Here is a 26947-nt window from a genome sequence, read left to right on the forward strand (position 1 = left end):
AAAATGCCAAGAGCTGGACATGAGAGGATTAAGAATGATGAATGGAAAGTTTACGAATTGGAAGTGGAGGATTATCGTGGAGGAGGCCAGAACCCATAAAGGGCGGTAGTGCCACTTGATGGATTTTTAGATAACCTTTCTAAGGTGCCGTTTTGAGCTAATCCGTCAAGTTATCAGGTCCTCAATTGGTTCCTTTCTTTGAACGACAATAATTTAAAATTCTGGAGTTTATGAAGACTTTTAAAGTGTTAGTTGACATGAAAGCAGGGAAGCGCGTGTATTTGCGCTTTAGTTTATTTAACGTAATAATCACATTACCGAACCAGTACGGGAACAAATGAGTTACGGTCTTACGCAGCTATATGAAAATGGAAATAATACTAGGAAACTTGCCGCCATGTATGGAGGTAGTTTGACTTAGAAAGTTTTCTTCGGTTTTATCTATAACTCACCAATAAGTTTTCTTACCAAATATTCACATAACTTCACAAAATATTAATAATAATAAAGAATTCAATAATACTTTAATAATAAAAACGCATTTAACTATAAAAAAATCGGTTGTCTGTAAAGTCGGTTTACTGACGCTAGTTGAACGTGACAACGTCACGAATCGCTCACTCAAGTAGGAGAGAGACAGATGTCGAACGCTGAAGAGCACGGAGTCCGATTGTGCCTCTCTGTCGCTTCGCGCTCTCGCTGAAAGCCTTAAATGGAACGCCTCAGAGCGAGGTAACGCCGCATGAGTCATGTTTTTTCGTGCGTGCAGCCGGCTCCGATTTATAAGACGTTGTCACGTCAAAAATCGCTTCGCTGACAAAGGACTTGCAGACAAAAAGATTTTCGCTAGACCAGCTTGATTATATATTATACAAATTAACATATAAATCTAATCTTTGTTTTATTGTATGCGGAAGAACACGCGGTATTGAAATTGATGACTACATAGATCCTTGTCATTATGTAAAGATCTATCAAGGCTTATGGTTCATACATAATTTGAATTCTCGGAAACCTTTACTTTTATAGTTGTTTACATTTAAACGCACAGATCTCCCACAAACATAAAGGTCGATGGGAGGCGCCGAAGGTTAATTTGACAGATGCTACACGACATTAAATACACTATGCAATGTGTCTTACTAAGTTAGTAGTTTATCATTCCCTCACAGTTTTTTAACCGTCCTTTATTTATTTATTTATATACACTTCGTTGCAAATAAAAGAAACACAATACATAAAAATTATAAGGGATGCAACGGTCGGCCTTATCGCTAATAAGCGATCTCTTCCAGGCAACCCTAGTTAAAGAGAAAAACTAAAAAAAAAGAAACATGATGCGTGCGAGAAGTGCAGAATCAAATGTTATATAAAAATATATATACATAGAACCTTAATCTAAAGTAATACAAAAAAAATATATAAATAACAGACTAAAAACTTAAAAGCTAATCTTACAAATTCATGAACAGCGAATAGTGATACAAAAGGAAACATAAGAATTACACAAGTAACGATTGATCAGAATAGGATAAGGTTAGGAAATGATCATACAGAAGAGTTTTAAAAGATGACAGAGAGGTAGCCAATCGTATGGAGTTGGTCTTTAAACTTATTTATCAACGTTAGATTGTATTTTCTGTATATATTGATGAATTTAAAAATGAATTTATTCTATTCAACTCTATAAGATTTCCAGTTCCAGTGGAACTTGGTGAATGTTAGGTACCTTTTAGAGTGGCATGTGGCGTATGTTTCCACTCACACATGATAGTTTTTCCTATAAATTCCTATGAACTTCTCATAAAAGAATTCACAGGAGACTATGGGTTGAAAGTTTGTAATATATTGTTGTTTATTTGAAAACTTGTTGTGTACGTATCTATGTACAGGTTTCGTTGAAATTATCACTTTGCAAATTTTCATATTTTAACATGCAGTCCGTTTTATATTTTTATTTTATATTTTTATTAGTACTGGGTTAAACAGCTTGGTAGGAATTAGATTTTGCCACTCCCCTGGATAATTAAAATAAAAAAAACCTTTTTTATCAATCTCTGCAAATTTAGCTAATTTCTCCTGAATATATAATGTCTAGTTTGTGATACTTTATTCATTGAATCTATGGCATCATAATCTATTAAGTAACAAATTTAACGAGATTACTTTAAACAAAAATTAGTTTTAGGGTTTTTAATTTTTATGTTAGTTTTTTTTCTGATTATTTAATTGCTATTTGTGTGTATATTTTAAAATTAATAATTAAAGATATGTCAACTACTTATTTTTAGTAAGTAATTAGAGCTAAATACATAATAAAAACAAATTTGACCTTAAGCAACAAAATGAATAAAAACAAAGCACTAATTTAATAATATTATGCTCAATCTTAATTGGTTGACATTAATTTATATAAAATATAAAAAACAATACAAAGCTACATTAATTTTGTTAAACAATAATTAAACTAAAAGCAAACAATGCAGTTTGTTGAGGTAAGGTCGTATATAATGACTTTGAATTTGTGTTTTAAAACTAAATTTTATATTCTTCCTATTTTTTTTGCAGAGCTCTCAACTGCGGTATTCAAATGGGGTATTACAATTCGACTGTGACTTAATTCGGTTAAACCGCGATATAGCCTTCATCCAACAGGAAAATAGTTTTTAATTCGAATGCGAACTACATTTATTTTGTACTTGTTGAATTCTTTGTAGGACTTCGTACACTTGATAATTTTTTTTTTATTATTCCTTATGATGGTTGCCTGGATTACTTTTAAGCAATAAGGTTGCCCGTTGTCCGATTTATCTAATACATAAAATTCTCGTGTCCCAATGTTCGTTCCCATACTCCTCCGAAACGGCTACTATCTATACTTCTAACCCCTAAGTGATAAAGGTTGTCCACCCCAATATTTTTTTTATGATATGCATACAAAAATACATACAACCCCTAATTTTCACCTCTCTACGATCAACACCTATTTTTTATTTGTTAGTTAAGAACTTATAACTTGAACTCTGAGGTTTATATAGAGAAAAATCACAGAAAAACCTAAAAAAATGTAATTCTAGAAAACCGAACAGTCTCTGCTAAATATTCCATGTTGGTATGTACTAAAAAGGTAGGCTAAGTAAAATCACAATAAGGAGAAACGAAGTTCGCGGGGGCAGCTAGTAAATTTATAAAACAGAACCACAATACGTGTATAATAATCCTTAGCCATCTAGGCCATTTACAACCAAGTTGTTGCCACCAACCTTGACTTTTTCACAGTTACACCAGAGAATCTTGATGATGTAGTTCTCGGAGTTCCGCATCGAAACATTTTTATTAACTCAATGGTATGAATGTAAAAACAGCCTGGTATGTTGTCGCCAGATCGTAAATTGATCACTTCGTCAAATGACCAGCAATAATCGCCGTTTATGTGATATTTGACGGCTTATTGGTCTAGTGGTTAGTACCCCTGACTGCGAATCCATGGGTCCCGGGTTTGATCCCCGGCTGAGACAAGACATCGATGTGATGAGCATTTGGTGTTGTGCTTAGGTCTTGGGTGTTTAAATATGTATTTATATGTCTATTTATCTATAATATGTATGTATATCCGTTGCCTAGTACCCATAACACAAGCTTCACCAGCTTAACATGGGACTAGGCCAATTGGTGTGAATTGTCAAAAAAAAAATAAAAAAAATACAGCAGTGATTGTCAAGTAATTGTTTAGGCTATAGCATGCCGTTAACCGTCGTCGAATCACGGCTAGCACCAATTTTTAATTTATAATATACAATAATTTATATAAAAATTAATTTTTAATTAATATTAAGCTTTTAATATTCGCATTACAAATTATCTATGAATCTTCTTTAAATTATAATTAGATGCCTATTTATTACTATTTTAAGATAACTTATATAGTAATATATACCTGAGTGACCTAAAAAAATTTTTTAGCCTTTAGATGGGCTAAAATTTTCGTATTTCATAGAGAAGTAGGGAAGGGGATGACGGGTCTGGGCGTTACTGCATACGATTTTTTGCATTTTCTGAGAAGATTTACTATGGTAATATATATATATTTTTTACCATAGGAAAGTAGAGATTTCAACGCACTGAAAGCACATCAACTTTTTGAAAAAAGCTGAAATTTTGACGTCAGAATAGTCGATTGAAAATTAGGGTGTTTTTTCGATATTAATTCAAAATAAGGTGAAAAAATAAATATTTTAATCAAATAAATTACAGTATATTTGGGACATAATAAGGTAAGTTTTCACCAAATTTCGTTAAAAAAAAAAATTTTTTGTAAAAGATAGAAATAAAAAACCAAAAAGTTGGTTTTTTGAATTTTTCACCTAAATTTTGAGGTTATGTAAAAAATCTGCAAATAAAAAAGTTGTAGATCTTTTTATTGCCTACAACTTTGCCATTTAATTTTCTTCGATAGGACTTTTAGTTTTGGCGGAAAATCGAGATAAACCGTTTTTTACCCTTAAAACTCCCCCCCCATAGTCTTAATATTATCTGACTACCATATGATGTATAATGAGTATATATATATATTTGTGTATTATATTGTGTATTCTTGACAGGCATAAAGATACAGGGTGCACAACTAGAAGGCAGCAACGAATTTACGCCAGGTACGACCAGGACCGTAAAAGTATCGTATCCACAAGGGTACACCAGTTTTATGTATCCATACATTCAACAATTATTTTATAATAATAATAATAATTTCTTTATTGCAAGAATATGGTACAAAAATGTTAAGGTGGTATAATCGTAAATCGTTCGCATATTCTGCCACACACAATGGCACGCAAATTTGTCTTAAGGAATTTTACATTATTAGTCAAAGTCAATTCTTATATTATCTGTATCGTACATATCATACTTTATTAAATTTATATCAATTACAGTGTCTCACGCAAATAATCGTTTGTTGATAAGTACATTTTTTTCCAAAAGTAATACAGAAGTCGCTTTTTAAAGACTCTAGTCGGAAGATCTATTAATTCTTTTGGTAATTTATTGTAAAGTTTAATTGCCAAACAAAAGGTGTTTTTGCGAAACAGTTCCAGATTGATTTTTGGCACAGCCAATTTCTCCCCATGTCATTCTTACTTCGACTTTTACATTCGACTTAAAAATATGTATGTTTCTGTGCGCGAATAAGAGTATTTCTAAAATATAAATACATGGAAGAGATAAAATTTTTAGCTTCTTAAATAAAGGTACGCAACTATCAAGACAGTTTGGTCCACTAATTGCTCTAATACATTTCTTTTGAGCCCTATTTACTTGGACCGAATTTCCCCAAACTATAATTCCATATCTAAGTATAGATGAAACATGCATAATAAGCAGCTAATAAATACCGTAGTATGGTAAACAGTTTCCCTTAGTCGTTTTAACACAAAAACAAAACTGTCTATTTTGTTCTGAAATTTTTCAATATGTGCTTTTCAACTACAAAATTTATCTATAGTTATACCTAAAAATACACACTCGTTCATTATGTCTAGTTTTTTGCTTTTTATATGTATGTATGTATGTTTTTTACAAGCTGCTTACGCAGTTGACTGGTGTACATCGTTATACAATCATCCCACATGCACGATTATTATACGGTTGGGTACACTGATCAGAAGGACAGCGAAAAGTCCGTAACAAGAGTTAAATCCGCTTTGTTAAAATATACCTTGTAAACGTATAGTTCTAAAACGATCAATCATTACATTACACCTTCGCTTCGCTATGGTTTTATATATTATTTTAGAGCGAATGAAGCTAGACAAAATTATACATTGATAAAATTTATGAACGTAAATCCAGCATTCATGTCAAAAGTATTTGTAAGTAATGATTACCAATACTGGCCTTTAATTTGTTTATATGAAGTTTTATTGTAAAATAGTACAATTCTGTTACGTAAATCGCTAGATTTCATTGAACTTAAAACGAAAGATAGATTGTTTCGCTGTTTCGCATTTCTCTGTTTTTGGACTAAAACATGAATTTTTCGGTTTCATTTTAGTCTCACCCCCTAATTATGAACCTTTGGCCGATCCACTAGTATTACTAAAAACCTCATTTTTAAAAAGTTCATTACTGTTACTAAAAAACGCTCTTTTTATTAGTGTCTCGTGTGGCTTACACGACGAATAATCTGTAGTGATATACCGGCTTGATTTTGAATGAGTATTATATTGGGTTGACGAAGCACAGCGTGATCACCAATTTCAGGGGTAAACAAATATATTTATTAATTAGTAGTAGGGGTAGTGGCACTAACAAGGCTGTTGTGTTGGTAAGAGAAAAAAAAGGAACAAGTTATACAAATTAGAACCAATGTATGGCCTCGATAATAGGTGCGGAAGGTGTACAAGCGTAATATGTTAAGTAATTGATAAGATTACATAGATAAAAAGACCGACTAAAATATAGCAAAGGAAACTAAGACCAGACATAATGGAAAAAAATCATGATTTTTCAGATCCTGTAACGTATAGTGGAGGCTTGTGGAGACAAAAATGTATCCGCTTCTATGAAAAGTCTGAAACCTACAATTTAAGCAAGATATGAGGTATGTTCCGAATTTCTTTGCGCTATTAATTAATTTTTAATTAGTGTTGAAACCTAAAAACAATTAACCACCAACCAAAAAACAAGGTTTTAGGTCATTCCAATACTGAGGTTTAATCGGTTCTAGAATTCAAAACACTCAGTGCTATTCAAGATTGAATAGACGTCCTTGGTGCGGGCGAATAAATATCGTTATTATTGTATTTGTATATATGGACCTAAATAATAATTTGTAAGCAAGTCAATAGCTCACTTTATAGCCAATAATCATTGACTTATATAGAAACAAATCTTATCATAAACAATTCGCTAGACCGATAGACTTTTTAATTACACGTGAATCTTATATAAAACAGATAGAAATCCATATAGTAAACAAATGGAACGTATATTTTAATTAATTTCGCTACAGACAAATTCGTACAAATAAATTTTGCAGTGTAATGCGAACTTTAAAAGCTTACTAATTATTAACCTTTTAAAATATAAGATGAAAATAGAGATACTGCTCTTAAAATTATGTGCGATAGCTCATTGGATCCGGAATGACGTCTAGAAAAATGTGCCAAAATCGTGTATTAGCACATAAAAAATTGCAAAAGTTATAAACAATTAAAGATGACTACCTTACTACTTTAGTTGTTTAAAGTAAAAAAATTGTTATAAACAAAGTATAAATATTTTATTAACTTTTATGGCACGATCTTGTTAAATATTAATGTAAGAAAGGCTCTACGAAGCGAAATTTTTTTACGACCATTATTTAAACATTTTTTTTCACTTACAATTAAGACGGTAGTTCGAGAAAATTTCGTTAGTTAACAATTGTTTAACTTGTTGAAAAATTAACTTTAAGTAAAATTTCCAACGCGAATAAATTAATTATAGTGTTCAGAACACACCATATTTTTTTCAAATTTAAAAAAAAATATGCAATACCTTAAATAAATTAATTAATGTGCCGTAGTCGCTTTTACGCCACGCGCGAATCCTAAAAATGTCACGCGCAGACCTATTTTCAGCGTTAAATTAAAATTATAAATAATAGAGATAGAGTTCCGAGAGCTAAGAGTTTTTTATTGAAATTTCTTAAATATTAATAGTTTGTTAAATATTGGCAAAAGACGAAATGCCATTTTTTTTTCATCTTTAATTGTTTATAACTTTTGCAATTTTTTATGTGCTAATACACGCTTTTGGCACATTTTTCTAGACGTCATTCCGGATCCAATGAGCTATCGCACATAATTTTAAGAGCAGTATCTCTATTTTGTACCATTTTCAACTTGTCGACTAGACTATAAAAGAATCCGTGGAAACTTGGCGTTACGCAATATACCAAATATAATAAATTAAAAATATGCTATACAATGTTATGTCCTTATCGATCTCATGTCTAAAAAAGAGACAAAAATTATACTGGCTGAAGCTAATCAGAATAAACCGCAAATATCTAATATCATTTCGACAACCAATACACTATAAAACATGAGATAGGTCGCAAATGTCAACCACAACTAGCTTTTACTTTCTCCATAGGTCTGTAAATTGTGATATAATACGCAATAGAACCCGCACGCTTATCTGAACAATCGTGTCGAAGTGAGAGGTTTTACCTTGAAAGCTCAGCTATTTACTTCAGACCTAAACATATATAAACTGAGTCACATTACAGAAGTGTTTGTACTTCGAATTCTTCCAGGTTTTTAAGTAATTGTCCATAAAAATAGCATAAATTATATATTCGGTATCGATGAATACTTAACTGTCATTGCATCAAGTATTTGAATTTAACCGACTTTACAAAACGTTTCAGGACGGACGCAATTTGAATTTTTTTATATTCATAACTTCACTGTCGCGTTCTTTGAAAGAAAATGACTTGTTTGCGGTAATTCGTTTAAGGAGAACAAAGAATCTTTTTACATAACCGTCTTGTAACTTGTGATATTTATTTGATTGGATTATTGAAGTCTAGTGCGATGAAAACTTTTCAGTATTCGATACTATTGACAAGCTATAAAACCAAATTTCAATTAGATATATAATGTGTAGTAATCCTTACTAATATTAGAAAAACGAGGAATATGTATTTTGTTTGTATGAAACAAATAAATTCGCAAACTACACAACCGATTTCACAATTAGAATGCATATTCCTGAATAATGTATCCTAGATAACTATATTAAAAAAGCGAAATATATACGAACCCGATTGAAAATAGTATTTTCCTTTAATAAATAACAAGTGGTCTATATCGAGTAAGTGTACGAGGCACGGATCCCATTCAGTCCGATTCTCGGTTAATAAAATGTCCAATCAGAAAATTGTAACTTAAATATACGTAGAAAAACAAAATATGTAAGATATTTGAACTTATTAAACGGCCAATTTAAATATGAGTCATAACTAGTAGATTGTCTCATTCAACTTCAATGGCATTCTAAAGTAAATGATTCATGAAAACAATATTGTCGGCTTAGCCTAATGGTTAGACGTGTGATTAGCAACCCTGTGATCGTGCGTTGCTTTGAATGTTCGCCGTTGGCCTGATTGGCCTTGACGGCTGGGCTGGCTTTTGGTGATAGTAGCTCGGTCTGAATGGACTTTTCCCGCGTTTGCTTCGTTGCGGGTTAGTCAATCGGGGCTCCCTACCGACCTTTTTGTGTCGGATAGTTGTTGCACCTATTTCCACAAGTAATTGTTGGTCATACGGTGAGGGACAACAGACAAAAGGATTATAACGAGCTGTGCCGTGGTGTTTCGCGCTTATTATGTTGCATTGCAATTGTTTTTTATTTATAAAGCAATAACAAAATATATTTTACATTAAAGCGGGCCATGGACCGCATGTTGCAGTCAAGACCGACTGCAATATACGGTCGCCGCACGGCGATCTGCAGTTTCCATACTAAATTCATATTCGCAATACACGGACCGCTCGAGCAGTTCCTGAGCAAACCAAGACCGACTGCAATATGCGGTCCGTCTATGGCCCGCTTTAATGTAAAATAAATAATAGTACATAATATAATCAAGTGACATAAATTATAGGCAATTATAGGCTTTTTTCTTATTACTTACTAGGGTAAGTAATAAGAAAAAAGAAAGACTAATGGTAAAGTGCAAAAGGTGCATAACTAAAATAACAAAAATAAAATTACAAAACTAACTAAATTAAAAAAACTAAAACCTAATTTTAAGAATTATGAGAGGATAGTTCGTGAGCTCTGACACAGCAAACAAACAAAATCAAAAACACTACGAAACAAAGAGCCCATGTTGGAGTCCATGCAGTCTACCCCTCGAACAACTAGTGCATGTAGATTGCTGATCTTCCCGTAGTTCAAATAATTCATACTCCAACGCGCCAGCAAATAGGCCTTCCATAAAACTAAACAGCAAAAAAATGTATATTCATTCGGAGCCGTAGTTCCAGAGATCGATCTTTAGATAGTGCTTTCAAATAAACTAAGGGGAGTTCTTAACAGGAAATAAATTGTGTGCCGTTTTCGCAATTTCTTCAATTAACTTTATATTGATGAAACATTTGAGATCTGTCGTGGAGTGTTGATGCATTACAAACTAAAAATGAAAACTTATTTATGTGTTGATAAAGAAATTAATTTAGATAGTTTCAGACTGGAAGTTTGAGCCAGTGGGGGTTATCTAAATAGATAGATATTATTCCAAGACAATGAATGCATCCCAATTTGCATAGCGAATAATAAGTTGTTTTAACACCTTCACTGCGTTACGGGAAGTATTTGGTTGTAATTGAGTTTCGTTCTGTGCGGCAGCTAGTTGTCCTAGTTTTGCCCTGCGTGCGGAGGTGATTTTTTCAAGTATTCGTACACGTAAAAAAGAGACACCTATATTGCCGGTGTCTTTACTTGAAGTGTATTAAAATTTACGAATAAAAATGTACGGGAATAATTTTTTCGTAACGCACAGAAAGGTAATTATTTTACAATAGTGCGATACGGGAACTAGTTGGCCGTATTCTAAACCCCGTACCGCACTGAACGCGCGCGGAGCTTCAGCTAGGCGTAGTGCTGTGCCCAGATAATACGTTTTTACAGAACGCGCTATTTTATTCTTCACGTGTATGTAGTTAAACATACATAAACAATGAAACGTTCACGTAAAAACTTATTATGGGAAAAGGTGTAAAGACAGATGGTGAAGAGGTTAGAAACATTATTGTGCAGAGTAGTGGTTGCAGTTTATCGAATCCCAAACCATCTAGTACAAAAAAACCCAGTTCATTTTCCATCGACAAGAAGGGAATTTAGATTATTAGAAAAAGGAATAATTAATGAAAATAAAAAGACTGATCCTGATTCATTATCTCTGGACAACAATAAATAATTAAATCATATCAAAAATCAAAAGATAAATAAATCAGATATTTTTTTTGTAATTTAGCTTTTATAATACCTAAAATAAATAATAATATAAAATAAGAATTTATTGATTTTGTTAAAAAGTTAACATAAATATAGTTATTTACTTATTATTTTTAAAAAAAAATAGTTTTCGCTGTTTGTGTACGACCATAAGTAAAATAAATAGTAATATAAAATAAGAAGTTACTGTTTTTGTTAACATAGTTAATTATTAATTTTGTTAAAAAATTGATTCCGTTGATTGTACGACCTGAATAAACAATTATAAAATTGAAACAGAAAAATATTTTACTTATTACACCCCATCCCTAGCAATATGACTGTTGCATGCGCCACGACAAGTAGTTTCCCGTAAAATCAACCGTTTTAAAAAATACCTGTAACTTTTAAGATATTACTTAGAACCCCGTGCGACTGCAGCTGTGTATACACAAGGATGTAACCTATTGATTGGTAAAACAAAAAAAATCTGCTGTGGACTATCCATGTGGTCTCTGTGGAGGTTTGAAGTCAGGACTACCTACGGGAAAATAGACGTCGTAACGCATATCAGGCATTCTTGATAAGGGAAGTATGTGACTAGTATAGCACTGGAAGTCAGACTTAATCTAGCACAGCCGCAGTGAAGGTGTTGGTAAAACCGGTTCTAAAGAAGGCATTCATTATTCATACATTTCGACCATGTACTACTAACATTAAATAATTTAACTATTTTAAATAATTAGTAATTAGAGGTAATGTATTTTTAGTACTTAATTTGGGGTAATAGTTTAATATGTACAGCTAACGGACCACTTAGCTTAGTGGTGAGAGCATATCCCTAAACTGGAAGTCCTAGGTTCGATTGTATAGAAAAAAAATGTTATTAGCACTTGCGCACTTACACGTTTACCCCTGTACCACAGTCAAAAATATATGTATGGTACGCAAAAATATATGTATGATACGCAATTTCAATAGTTATGTGGGACAACAACAAATTTATAAGAACACCTTTCAATTAACGAAAAAATGGTTTAATGGTATAAAGGTATTAATGAATAAACTTTAAAAGATAGATATGTAACTCTTCTTCCAGACATTGTTACGAAAGCTTTCAAAATCACAGTCATGGGTTTTGAACCCGAGACCTCATGATATGTCCATACGTAGTTTAATCTAGGAGTGCAAAATAAGATATTCACTTTAGTGCTATTACTTAAAGTAGTATTAAATTAATGAACAAACGGAATTAATTAAAAAGAGAATTTTGTATTAGTAGCTACTCTAGTAAAGAACGAATCCAATATTGCTTTGCTTTTAAACTGTAGCTAATTCTCAACTTAATAATATTTAAGAGTAAATTTATTGTAGAATTTCAATGCATTTCAATTATAAAATTATACAAAAAATTTGTTATATTTGTATCTAAAATTGCATCGATTTAAAGCTTTAATAACATAAAATAACGTATATATCAGTCTAAGCATTAGTTAAATGTTTTGACAGTTTTTAACCGACTTGAAAAAATCCGAAGAAGGATTGGATGTCCCGTTGCTCGATCTGGATGATCGACGTTTCTAATGTCAAATTACGTTAATACGATTTTTAACCTTCGTGTATAATTTAATGACTTATCGCTTAATATATTTAACTCACTTAAAACAAATCCAATCAAAACAAATAAGGATCATTATTGTTTGCATTTCGGTTATTTTTTTTTTAAAGAGAGTGAGTTAAAATACTCAAAATATTAAGATGCGCCTCTCAACTCTGAGGTCATGCATTCAAACCTCGCTCTTGCACCTAATTTTTTCACCTTTGTGCGAAATTAGAAATATTCCGAAAAACTACAGTAAAAACTAGTTTCTTCAGCCAAAAGCCTATAAATCATATAAATGATTAATGAATCCAACGCTAAAGGGTCTCCTGCAAGTAAGAAACAGTGAAGATGCGATTACAAATGCGGCACTCTCATAGTGAAGACAGTTTTATTCTATTATTAATAAATGATATTAAAATTGTCATAATGAAACTTTTTTATTACTTTATGTGTATATAAATTAATCTAAGTTTGAATTACGAAATATCTCTTTTATCGCATTTTTAAAAAGTATCTGATAATATATGTTACGAAATTTGGGGATATATATTCGATGGCGATTGAGGTCAATCAACTTATCGATAGGATTCATTAGATATCAATTTATATACGTAACACAAACCCATAATTCTTCAATAGTATGAAATATCATTGAATAGTGAATGGCTTTGATGTCTATTAGGCTAATATCATTAAATTCTAATTATACCGTCAGACTACGTCATTAGTAACAACAGAAATTCGAGGAAAAAATTGGAAGCAATATAATAGAAAAATATATCTTAAAATGTTTTTGTCACAAATTAAGACTTAAATTTTAGACTAGGCTGATATGAGATTTAATAGTTATGAACATCGATAATTCCGCGATACAGATAACAAAACACTTTCGTTACTGAGTTCCGAACAAAGTAATTTAAATAACTTTAATATAGCGTACACGCTTCTCAAGCTCTTTCAATAAATTCACTGTTTTTTACCATTACGTTAACTTTTCGACTTTATGTGTTAATTGTACGTTAATGCCGTATGTTGCACTCTGCAAGACAAATAAGGAATTACTATGTCATGCGGATATTGTTAAAGCTAACCTCATCCGGTCAGAATTAAAGCATTGAGTTAATTTTATGTTGTTAAATAGGTTTAATCAGTAACAGTTATTTAAGCAATTTAAGCGTAAGCACTTTGACAGAGATGAATATTTCGTATCTACTAGTTAAAACATTTTTTTCTAATAAGGTTTTGTTATGAGTTGTTTAATAAAGGCCTCCCCTTACCCTGTAATGTGAAATGTGAAAATAATCTTTAAAACCTACAATTTTGTATATCTCTTTCTACCAACTTACGCTTACGAGGTAATAAACAGAACGTAGGGACAAATCGCAGTTTAACTTATAGCAGTTTTCCGTCTCCTATACTTTATATAAATAGAAACTATTATATAATACTACATAAACTGATTAAATAAAGCAATTAAAATAACGTTTTGATATAAAGACAGATAGGCACAACCATTTATCGAAGCTATCGACCCCAAAGGTCGTGCGTTCGGACTACAGCTTTGCACCAATATTTTTCTTTATATCTGACTAGCAAACTCGGCGAACTCCGTTTCGCCACCAGATGGCTTCGTTTTATGTAACATTTCGTTTGGTGATCCCGCTTTTCTGTTGAAATTTATCCTGAATTTTCTTTGCTATAAACCTCACGGAGCCCGAGACCTTTCCAACGAATGCAAAACCATGGAAATCAGTTCGTGCTTTCTGGAGTTATAGCGTCAGGAAGGAAAACCCGACTTATTTTTATATAGTAGATAAATACTTTCGTACGTTGGAAACTTATCAAATACTTATCGATAACAATCGTGATGCAAACCTTCTTATCGAAACGTATGCAGATGCCAAAACCTATACAGGGTTGTTCCAATACTATTAACTTTATAAGAAAAAATATGATAATGAATCATTAATTGTTTTGGAATTGCCCAAGAGTGTGAGTCATGCAGATTTTGTTACTGCAATGTTGAAGGTAAACAAACTCCTTTCAAAAAACATGTACCGTTTTTTCGTAATGATTAACAAAGATATAGCAAAATATTTGTTTTGTATTAAAATTAAACATTGACGATTTGAAGTCCCAAAGAACACACGGACAGCTAATTATCATGCTCTTCATAGACAAGAAGCCATCTGTACGTTTTAGAAACTGTTTTTGATTTACATAATTACCACACAAGAAAAACGTCTTAAAGGATAAAACGGGAATGTAAAAGATTTACGGTAATTTAAAAAGATATTTAAACTGTTAATCATTATGTTATTACACTAAATAAATGTAAGTTTTTACTGCTTTTGGGTACGAATTTTGGGAGGGGGGGGACTCCTTTTGTAAAACGTTACGATGCGGGACGGGGATTTAATTATGCGTTAATGTTAATATTATTTTCGACTTTCCAGTACTTTACGCCACATAATGGAGACTTTTAGGTATAAAGAGTCACTAGGTGGTCACGAAACGTTTTACTATACTTGAGTACAGAAAAACGTTACGGCGCGTTACATGGGGGGGGGGGGGCAATAATCTCCAAAAATTGCGTTACGTAATACTTGAACGCTCCCTATGCTTATATTCTCTGCCGCTTTCATTTCTAAATTTTAATAAAAACTGTTTCACCGCAAGCAGTGGAGGCGATAAAAATATTATACATTAGATATATTTATTCCGTAACTATATGTCCATAGCGAAACACTTTCGTTTCAAACGTAAATTAAAACCGAAAGTGCCATTATGTATTGCCTAAAAGCCTTTCCGGTCGGCGCAAGGTTCTATACAATGAGTCATGGTACTCCATGAATGAACATAGAATGTCGTCACAATTCAAACGTTTTGTTATGAGTATCTTATTAGATCATTATATAAATATTACAGCTGAATCGTATACAACTACTTTTAGTCAATAAAGTTAATTAAGTTTTTATTATTAATTATATTTATGACACGAAAGTAGTTGAATTATAAAATTCCGGACTGTCTAAACGAAATAATTTGAATTAATGAACATGATAACTGACATTTAAAGCAATATTCAATTCAAATTTTAAAAAATCAGTTAAGGTAGATATATCTTTTACGTAACTAATAGCTCAAAGTATATATTAGAAGAGATATAACCAATATAAATCGACGACTATGAAAATTTACTCAAAAAGTTATTCAATACATAAATAAATGACCGCGGAAATAAAACATCCTTTATATGGTAAATGTTATCAATAAAAACATACTAAATAATATATAATATATATATAAATAAACATACAATATATAGAATTCTTCAAAAGGTTGTAATTCTAAGTATACCTATAATAACGTCAAATTTGATGTCGTTCCAAATTTGAAGGTATAATTTACTAATGTATACGTCATAATATGAATTAACAAAGGCTACAAAACATAAAACAAACAATTCACATTAAACTCATATTCTTGCGCCACTAACCTGTATTACGTACATAGTTCATACTTAACTATTAGGTACGTGTGAAAATCTTGTAAGAACTCATCTTAGTTGTATTTTTTTGCGTTTCTTCATATTAGCTATTGTCATAATAAATAGTTTACATGCGTTCTATACTTTTATTATTGAGATTTTACAACATGAATTCTTTAAAAATTTAAATATAATTGTAGGAAGTTGGTACTTCTATGGATTTCGATACTATCCTACCGAATTCATCATTTGGCGACGTTTTTGTAATCTCGACATCACAGCGATTATAAAACCTACCGATTCATCTACAAGGTGGTGACAAAATAGTTTATGTATTTATAAAATCATGTACGCACAGATTGTATATTTATGTTGAATATTAATGCGAAAGGATGCGCATATTCTGCTATTTGGCGCCAAAAACGGCGAACGTCGAAAACGTATTGCATTTGACATATGGTCGCACTCCTGACACTTGTAATATCATTTTGTGATTTTTGTAAATAGGAACGATTGTTGAAATAACAGTTTTAATTTAACGGTGGAGCCCAATTTCAATGCAGTTTGTTCGATTTCACACTTAAAAGTATGTACAAAAACACAAATTGAAATGGAAGTTATGGTAGGGGAGCCCAAGAGGGGATTTCGGGATTTACTAAAGCGCGGCAGATTAATATATAGGGGGATACCTTGTACCCGGTTAAGTACCTCCACAAAATATGAGGCCCATATATAAGGCCGCCCGTGAAGGAGACAGGATCAGATTAGTAAAAAAAAATTGACCATCAGAAATTCCCGAACGCGTCAGATCAAGGTAGGGTGAGTTAATTACATCCTAAAAAGTGTATATTCCACTAATCTGACAATTTGAGAGTGACGGAAAAAAAGGGGAGGGCAACAAAGTTGTAAAAAAAAACCGTCATCTCGACATTCTCGAGCGTAGCTAATTTTTTTTTTATTTTGAAGGAAATAATTCAAGAATAATGAAAAATATATAATCTGACGATTTCCGCAAGCCGAAATAACAAAAAATCGTCGATAAAGTTAAATGCGTGCAGCTGCGTGATGCCTACATTTCCTTTAACCGATCGGAATCTACTAAACGGCGTTCTAAATATTTCCCTCAAAATTACATTTCCTGTGAATTTGAACCGATTCGGACCGATAGATTTTGAGAAATTTTGAAAAATCTTAAAAAAATAAGAAATATTTTTTTTTAAAGTGGTTTCTTTATTGATCAACTTCAAAAACTAATCCGCCTTTGAGCTTGAAAAACCACGTCGATCGCCACCAAGCTCGTCAAAAGCGGTTGATTAGTTCGAGAGATATCGGGAACGAAAGAAACCCCAAAAAGTGTTTTTTCGGGATTACTCAGAAATTTGTGGTTCTATCAATTAAAATTGCAAAATTACTTATGATGATGATAAAACTGCGTCGAATGCCGCCAACCTCGTGAAAATTGCTTGATCCATTCAAAAGTTATTGCGGTTTGAAAATTCCAAAAATAGTGTTCTATGAAAATTCTATCAGACTTTCGAGCTGGGAGAGCTCAAATGCATAGACATGTTATCTCTTTGAACTCAGCGAGCTCAAAATATCAATTTTAAGCGCCCAGGAATGGAAGTAGCGGGAAGTTGCAGGAATGGCCCTTTCGGTGAATCGTTTTCTAAATTTTTTTTGTCAGATCAGGCGAATCCCTCTAGATAATCGTCAGATTATGAGACAGTACGTTTAGAACATAAAGATGAACCACATATATCTTAATCTGACGCGCTTGAGTATTTCAAAATTGCGATTTTTTTTTGCATATTATGAAAATGGCCGTGGGTTTGCGTCCCATCGAAATCGTCAGATTAGTGAATGAGAGCTTTTTTTTGGTGCACTTAACACTCCCTTAGAAAATCTGACGCGCTCGATAAAAATTTTTTTTTTTCATTTTCAACCCTTAAATACAACCACCCGCATCATGCAAACGATCAGATTAACATACGTACATTATTAAAAATACGTAGGGCATAGATGCTCTCAATATCTGACACGCTCGAGGATGTCCATGCAACAGTTTTTTTTACATATTTAACTATCTATAGCCGCTTCCCCCACCGATGAAATGGAATTTATCATATAACATTTTTTTCTTCTTTTTATCTAAGCTTTGCATCCCAATAGGTCTCTACGACGCTCGAGTAAATCCCCATTTAGCATCGTGGGCTCCCCTACCATTACGGTAAGTTTATAGGTGACGGATATCTTAACAGAATGTTTAATAAAAATAAAATATTTTCAACATTCGTTTCTATTTATCACAAAATTTAACATTATATTACAACCAGTGTCAGGAGTAAGACTATATTTCAAATGAAATACGATTTTGATAAGGCCCGTAAGAGTGACTTTCTTATTTTTATATCTTTGGTATTTTAGCTTTACCTATTTATGCTTGGTACCAGTAATCACGATTGCATTTAAAATTTAAACAATGTTCCTTTTTGAGCACTTATTTTTTATACCATTGTTTAATAGGTTTAATTCGAAGTGTTATAATATAACTATTCTTTTACGTGTATTTTAAATAGAGCAAATCATATTTGTTTCGTCACAGCCAGTTATGACCTCAGCTCGTCTCCGCATCAGTGGAAACGCACCCTAATTGTCTGACAAGGTTATCGCTATGTAACTCACTAATCACGACAATAATTATTTAACTGTAATATAATGAAAAAGATGGAATGACGCATTCTCGACGAGTAAAGCTAACACTTCATCACTGAGTCTGAGTGTATTGAATTTATTCCTAGTCCTTCTATAAACAGTCGTGGTCCCGTGGGGCTGCTATGTTAACCTCAAGATATCGCCTTCTCGCAAGTAATTAATATTGAATTTTATATAGGTTAATTAAATACGATAGTGTGGAGATAAATTTGTGGTTGCGTCAGGCAATTTTAATCCGATAGTATGTGCCAAGACTCGAAGGGTCCCGAAATTAGAAATCCGAGAATTGTCCGGGTAAGCAGAGATACCATAGCATACCATATCATCAAACCATTATGTAGTTTAAGAATTCGAATAATGGTCCGAATTACCAACCAGAGCTGGGTAGAGGTGCCATTTTTACAATAGCAATTTGGATTGATTGAGCATTTAATGAAAGACGAGATTGAGCTAACTTAGCCTACCTTTATTTATTACCGTCTCCATAGAGACGTTCGAATTCTCTTTTCCGGAATAATAACCTTAGTACTGTATAAAACCTTTTTATCTATTCGATCATTTTTTCTCTTAATAAAAAGCTTTCTCAGGGTTCAAGGAATAAATAAAAAAAAATTTGAAACGGTTTGTACTTAGCAACAAATATTGCGATTTCTTTTTATTTATATAGATTATTGTGACATGGTTAAATTTCAATAATAAGTGAAATCAGTGATACAATGCAGTTTCTAGGAGTGTGAAATTACACTACTACAAAAATCAATCTCCCAAACAAAATAAGAAATAAATTGTATAACATGAAAAATAACACGCCGTGTTGATATGAATAGTACATATGTATATACTTTCGCAATATTTATAACAGTCTTCCCTTAGTCTTACTTACTTATTCCCTACAACCTGGGGTAGTTACAACATGGTTGCAGTAGGGCCTAGGGCCAGTCTCGCATTCTACCAGGGTCTATGACGCATTATCAGCAGAGAGTGTTGCGCTAGTCGCTTTATCATGCGACCCATGAGGGTCGCATGGTCGAGAGATGATCTCTCAGGTCGTAAATTCGATCCCCGGCTGTGCACCAATGGATATGTGTCTATGTGTGCATTTAACACAAGATTGTACGGTGAAAAAAAATTTTTTTTTTTAATTGAGAAAAAGCTTGCCAACGCTTGGCACACTGAGACATTGGTAAAAACAACACAAAATACAATTTTTAATGTGACAAGCACTTAAAGGCAAACATGACATACATATAGAGATTATTAAACAAAGCAAACATTACAAAACAAAAAAAAAACAAAACAATTACTTATCAAAGAAAAAATTCTAATTACAAAAAACTAAACAAAAATCCATTTTATACTGTGAGGTGAGCAACTATGTATATCCAGACCTAGCTCGTTTATAAGAATGCTTAATCTGGACATCGGTGAGCTTTGACCAAAGCGCGTTCTACGGAAAGGAGGGACAAATGGAACAATGGGATGCCTGGGGTATCGAGAGGGTACACGAAAATTAAATTTAGATAGGAGGTTCGGGCAATCAATCAGATTATTGAATATCTTAAATGCAAATTGAGAGGAAACCGGCATGTCTTAGAAGGCTGATGCCTATTTGCCTATTAGAAATAAATGATCACGAAACAGATAAAGAAACCTGAGGCGTAGGCCTAAAATGTTGCAGGTTTTATATTTAATCCCGCTATGAACCGCGTTGTCTCAGTGAGGCTATGTTTACATGTAACGCGCGTCAACGCGCGATCAAATTTGAAGAGAGTTCAGATGATGAGCGCTAATGCGCGTTGCGAGAGTACTCGTCAGTTTAGTTCGGTAGAACGTAGAAAATGGACGTGGAAGAGGCTATTATTTAGTGGTTATATTATAAAGAAAAATATAGAAAAAGAAAACGTACACATTGGGTTCATCCAATTTTGAAAAATAGACCCAGTTTGTTATAAATATAAATACGAAAATTAACAAAATTACATGCGATCGCGATGAAAGCGCGTGCTCAACTGAACAGCATACGGACATTACATTAATATCAAAGCGCGCGTCAACGCGCGATCACCTGCGTCTAGAGACTTTTTCTCTGAGAGCCGCGTTAACGCGCGCTCATGTGAACAGTTGTATGAAAATACCACAATGTCTAGTCGCGCGATTTGAAAACGCGCGTCAAGTTTTTGCCATCTGAACATAGCCTTAGACTGCCGCCCTGACAGCTTATAATGTTTTCTCGTTGATCCAGAAGTATATCGAAGACATTTCTTTAGTGGTTGTTTTATTCAAGATATCTAAATTATGTATGAAACAAACAGGTATACAAATTAAAGATATAAATTGAAATAGGACTCGACATATTGGGGTCGTTGATCATGTTTTGTGCATTTAACTTGCATTAAAATTACTTGAGTGAATTTAATTTGCATTTTTATTGCATTATCTGTGTGAATAAAATATTCAATTGATGTTTTATCGTTTTTATGATACGCAGTAATACAACATATTCGTATTGAGTCATACAAACTCACACTAAATTTGAGAAGAGTCTGAAGGTCACCTGTTTAGTGGTGATTCATAAAGAATAAAGGTAAAGGTCCTAATCGCTTACGTAACTTAGACCAGAGTTATTTTCTTCTCTCAGTTTATAATTTAAAGTTGAAGCGGTAGAGGCCGCTAGATTTATTTGCGCTATAATATAACTTTTATGAATGCTTTTGCTTACGATTTTCTAGTTAAAGGGACTGGGACTAGTGCTAGACAGGCTACTTCTAATTAATTTGCGATATTTATTTTAAAATAAGTGTTGTTTGATGATTTGCTATTTTAAAAGAGTACCGAAAGTGTTTTACGCCAGCTTTTTATCTCAGCCTACACTCTCTGTCTGCTTTACCGATGAGTAGGGATGTCTACCTATTCAAACTTAATGACGTGGAATAAGAGATTGTTTAATTTTGCCTTTTTTAATTGCGTGGCCATTTTAATTAATATCCAAGGGAGTATGAAACGCTCACTATGGAATTCGTAGATCCGACACTTAACACCTTTAATTTTCAGGTCAGTCTTTAGACGAAGGTGATATTCTACATATACACAAAAACACATACGCGTTGAACAGTATACCTCCTTCTTAGGATTTTTGAACGTTTAAAAAGCATCTCGAAACAAATCGATATTGTTTTAATCATAAGAAACAAATAGCAAAGAATGCAAGATTCTACGCGCAAACTGTTTTTAAGATGGTGTATTTATGATGGTGTATTACCAAACGACTCGACGGGTCGCCCAAAAAAGGCGGTTGTCGCAGCCCATGGATACTTTAATGGGTGCCTTGCCGGCCTTTGAGGGAGAACCCTACCGGGAGTTTCCACCGTTCGCTATTTGACGTATGTATGAATTTAAACCAATTTTTAAAGTACCGATTCACGCAAAACAACGAGTCTTATGAATCAGGGTTTTATATTCGTCGTTCACCGAGTTCAAATGATACATCGATGTGATAGTAATGATTTCGATGTAAATGAAGTTTGCACAAATCGGCTAATTATGCGGAATTTCAAGGTGCGTAGCCGCAACACAAGTCTCTCTATTTAAGCTACGAATAACTGCTATGATTTTATAAATTAATATTTTAATAGTAAAAATTATAACGTGTAATGTGTAATAGTGTTTTTTTAATTAAAAAGGAGACATAATTGTTTGTATTAAATTACCAATGGTGTTATTTAAGATACATTATTTCTTCATCGAACAAATGTAGTTGTTCTATGAAGAAATAATGTAATAACTATAATATTAAAAAAAATATATATATGGTGACTTTTCTTGAGGGTATCAAGATGGGGCAGTGACGTTACACCGGCTATAAGGCGTAGAGGTTTTAATAAACCACATAATACGAATAATAATTTATTTCCATTAGATAACTAAGATCTATTTTGTTTTTTTTTTGTATGATAGGGACAGATCTGCCCAAGAATCAGTCATAAAACACAGTCACCGCCACCCATAGACACTTATTGCCTTGGTAAGTTAGTAGCAAAACTAGAACTCATTCGATAATTTTTTAAATAAAAAAAAATTCTTGAATATTTACTCAAATATTTATAATTAATTGCGTGTTGTTCCCACAGTAATGTGAGTGCATGCTCCTATTTCACCGCGCCTTGCTGATAAAGGTGTAAAGTTTGGTTTTCTTATTTGTAAATTAATTGTTTAATTACAATAATTAACTGCTTTAATGTATGAAGAGCATTATACAGTGGTTGCAGGTGCTACAAACGTTTTGTAAAAAAATATGGGCGATTTAACAGAGTGACAGAGGGTTTATTGCCAGTTATTCTCGTCCGTTCTACGCCCTTGATTTGAGAACTAACCGACGTTTATAAGTTTACAATAAGCTACCTACATCAATAAAGTAGCTGTCCCATCGTCCATGAATATCGTGTTACAGATTAGCTAAAATTAAATTATGATTTTATGAAAGTATTATATTAAAAAAAATTTAGAGGTGTCAAGGGACACCCGGATGGAACGAAATTCCTTTCGATTAATTTATATGTTAATTGGTATCATAACAGTATGATAGATTTTCTCGACACCAAAAAAAAAAAGCCAACATCACGAGGTGTTCCCAGGCGGTAACCCATCCAAGTACTGACCTCGCCCGACGTTGCTTAACTTCGGTGATCGGACGAGAACCGGTGGATTACAATAGCAAATAGCAAAAAAGTGTCGTGACAACTTTTCGTAAGAATTTATTCCGTCTAGCCCCCTTTCATAACGCGCGATAAGGAACTTCGTTCCAAAAAAATTAAGTTCACTTCTACCACCGAATTGCGATACTCAACTTTATAATGTGCCTTGGTTTGTTGTATATTTATATATAAAGCCTTAGTTTACACAAAAAATGTTAACCAATATATTTCAATCCTTTTTCATTGCTCACATTACTCTTAAATACATATTAAATTCTTTCTTTAATTTGAGGGGAGAATTTACGGGTTCAACATTAAATGTTTGACAGTTACGAAACCCATAAGTATTTTGTATTGGATTTTTAAAAATAACCATGAAAATCGGTTCAGCAGCTCTTGATTTATCGAACAAACCCGACTTTGTTTTATATAATATTAAGATGATATTTTGATTTAATTTCAATTTAAGGATTGTGACAAATCCTCTGATTGTGTATTTTCTTTTAATTTATCGGTTTTGATCGTATTACGTAAATTATTTATTAGCCATCAAAAAATATAAAAATCTTACAAAATATGTGTAATAATGAAATTTTATAAAATATTTATTTATTATAGTGTTATGTTATATAGCCACGAATGTTAAAATTAATAGATTTTTAATATCTTTTCAAATCACGATTATACTTTATTAGTTTTTATTTATGATTGGATAGCTGATTGACTTGAACTATTAAGAAAGATAAGTACCGTCATATTAGTATTGTCAAAATATTTCAAGTGCTAGAAAACAAACTATTTAGTTACTAACTTAAAATAAGTATTCTAAAACTATAATAAGTAAAGGTTTTAAGTCTACTCACTAAAACTAGGGAAATACATAGATTGGTCTCTTAATATAGCTTCGGAAAGTTTACTTAGTATCTCTGTTATTTAGTTTTAAATAATAGTCAAAGACTGTTTTGTAAAATTGCGATAAATTTGAGTTAATCAATTAAATAATATTTTAACATTTTAATTGATAAAAAATATTTTATTTTTAATTCCAAGTTAGTTTTGTTTCTATTATTTTACTATATATAAGTAATTAAAAAAAAACTTACTTGATTTTTTTTAATTGAAAAGTTAATCCATCGATCTCATAAAACCAATACTGCACTAGCACGCCACGTGCGATTCACTTAAACGTCGAAACGGCACTATAGTCAAGCGTGCACCCGCTTTGCGAAATACATTGCGTCCGCGCAGGACTGCAACCAGTTAACCAAGACCCTTGATCCTATGCACTTATTGGCTTATTTCATGGAAAAAGTGGGTCATACAAACTGGACGTCCATTATAATTAATTTGGCGATTTTAAAGTTATTCCTCGGTTTTGTGGGTTCATCGACTTTGGGAGAAATGGTTGAAAAAAGTAGTTTGTCTCGATTCTCAGTCCTATAGGTTTGGTCCACGAAATCAGGTCGGTTCGGCCTTTCGCTTTATGGTCTGCCCTCGTTATACGTAGTATAATTGATGAGTGTACAAAAACTTGACTGACAACGTTTAAGTGCTGTCACCAAAATCAAGTCATTTAAGTTACAAAAATGTAAAGTCGTCGAGATTTTGAATTACTAAATTTTTTTTTATCCCATTCGGTGTCGAGACCCTTGGTCCGTGGGGTCCTAGCGCTTTAAGGCTTTTTAAAGAAATATCAAAAAGGTTAGTCGACATCACAGGAGACCGAAGATCTGGCAGCTACCTCGGACAAAGAATTAGTCTAGCGATTCAAAGGGGGAACGCTGCCAGTATCTTCGGAACCTTGCCTAAAGGGACTCATTTTAATAATATATTTTAGTTTATGTTAAGGTTAGTTATTTATTTCAATGTATATTATTTTATTTTTATGTTTAAAATTATGTTGTTTTGTCAATTCTTGTTTATATTACTAAAATGTTGTATACTAGGCTTCTATACAAGCCCGCGCGGGATTGCGTTCGCGTGGAAAACATACTAAGGAGTATGTACCATTGCATGCGTAGCGACTACTATTATCTAAAACTTATTGTACACTCGCTGTGCGCTGATGTTGCACACGTCAATTTGAGAACGGACTTTTTAATTGCGCGGTCCAAAATATTAATTGAAATCAAATTTCAAGGATAATTTTGATCAAAGTAACCTGATTTATTTGAATAATTTTATTTTTTAAGAAGACACTTTCGCAAGTAAACCAAACTAGAATAAATTATTATGAAAATGAATGTTTCTAAACAATTGTAGTCACAAGGAAACAAATTCTCGTTAATAAGTTAAGGAAGCTTTTCAGTAGTTCCTATTAAAATCTAGAAGGCTAGAATTCTAAATGAAACATTAAAACAGGCGCAAAATGAGATAGATCAATATTCCATTTATACTTTAAGAACACTGTTTTATTTAACTTTAATGTAAATTGTCGACGCCTACGATAAAAATTGTTCCTGAATAAGTGACGAAGACGAGATAAACTCAAACAATTTTTACTTTAGCGAGATGGACTTTAAATAATTTATATTGTTTTTTGTCCAGTAACTTGTTTAAAAATTCTGTTTTAGATCCTTGTTATTGGAATAATAATGCAGCCATGACTTACTTAGTAGGCAAGGTTATAAATGCGAATCTACTATAAACTGATTTGTGTCTTTTGAAATCTAATAGATCGCATTAAAAATCTCACTTCTCGCACTCATCATGTTTCCTTTTTTTTTAGTTTTTCTCTTTAACTAGGGTTGCCAGGAAGAGATCGCTTATTAGCGATAAGACCGCCCGTTGCTTCCCTTATAATTTTTATGTCTTGTGTTTTTTTTATTTTTATTGCAACGAAGTGTAAATAAATAAATAAAAATATTAAATATTATATTATAGTTGTCTAGGTGCTGGGAATACTCATGAAAAATTATTTATACTTTTTTTATTTATATTTAATACTAATTCAACATTTTAATGTAAACTACATAGACTTCAACTTGAATTACGATTTTTTACTTTTATTATATTTTTTAGAATCAAACTAAACCTAATAATATCCAAAATTTTTGTGGATCTTACACTAAAATATATTTAAATAAATAGAACTTAAATTTCTTTCAATTTTTTTATTTTAAATTTATTTTTATGCAAATTCTAATAAAATATTTTTTATTTTTATTTTATTTTTTATAACTTTAATTTCCATTTCATCTAATTCATGATTAGGATGTTGAATAAGACTAGAAATTACATTAAACAATTACAAAAAAATTATCAAATACAGAAGCAGCATTAAAATATTTTTTTATTAATAGAAGGTAACTGGAAAAACCGTACATGTGTTCCTTAAAATATTTAACATTCTTTTTTTTGATTTTCGAAGCAATTCAAGTTATATTTTTAAAAGTAGAACATTTTTATTGAATACCTACTAAGCCATTGAATTTGGTTTATAAACTGTATTTGCTATCATCACGT

General features: G+C 32.3%; 1 protein-coding gene across 2 annotated transcripts in view; it reads right to left on the reverse strand.

Annotated features, from left to right (window-relative positions):
* LOC125059301 (proton-coupled amino acid transporter-like protein pathetic) overlaps window positions 1-24706 on the reverse strand; it is a 45300-nt gene extending 20594 nt beyond the window's left edge. For both annotated transcript variants that reach the window (XM_047663674.1, XM_047663673.1), the window contains exon 1: window positions 24586-24706. The gene's annotated coding sequence lies outside the window, so the exon portion shown is untranslated. The remainder of the gene's footprint in view (window positions 1-24585) is intronic.
* Window positions 24707-26947: the final 2241 nt, after the last annotated feature.

The sequence above is a fragment of the Pieris napi genome, chromosome 19, assembly GCF_905475465.1.
Source record: "Pieris napi chromosome 19, ilPieNapi1.2, whole genome shotgun sequence".
In the NCBI taxonomy this organism is placed as follows: domain Eukaryota; kingdom Metazoa; phylum Arthropoda; class Insecta; order Lepidoptera; family Pieridae; genus Pieris; species Pieris napi.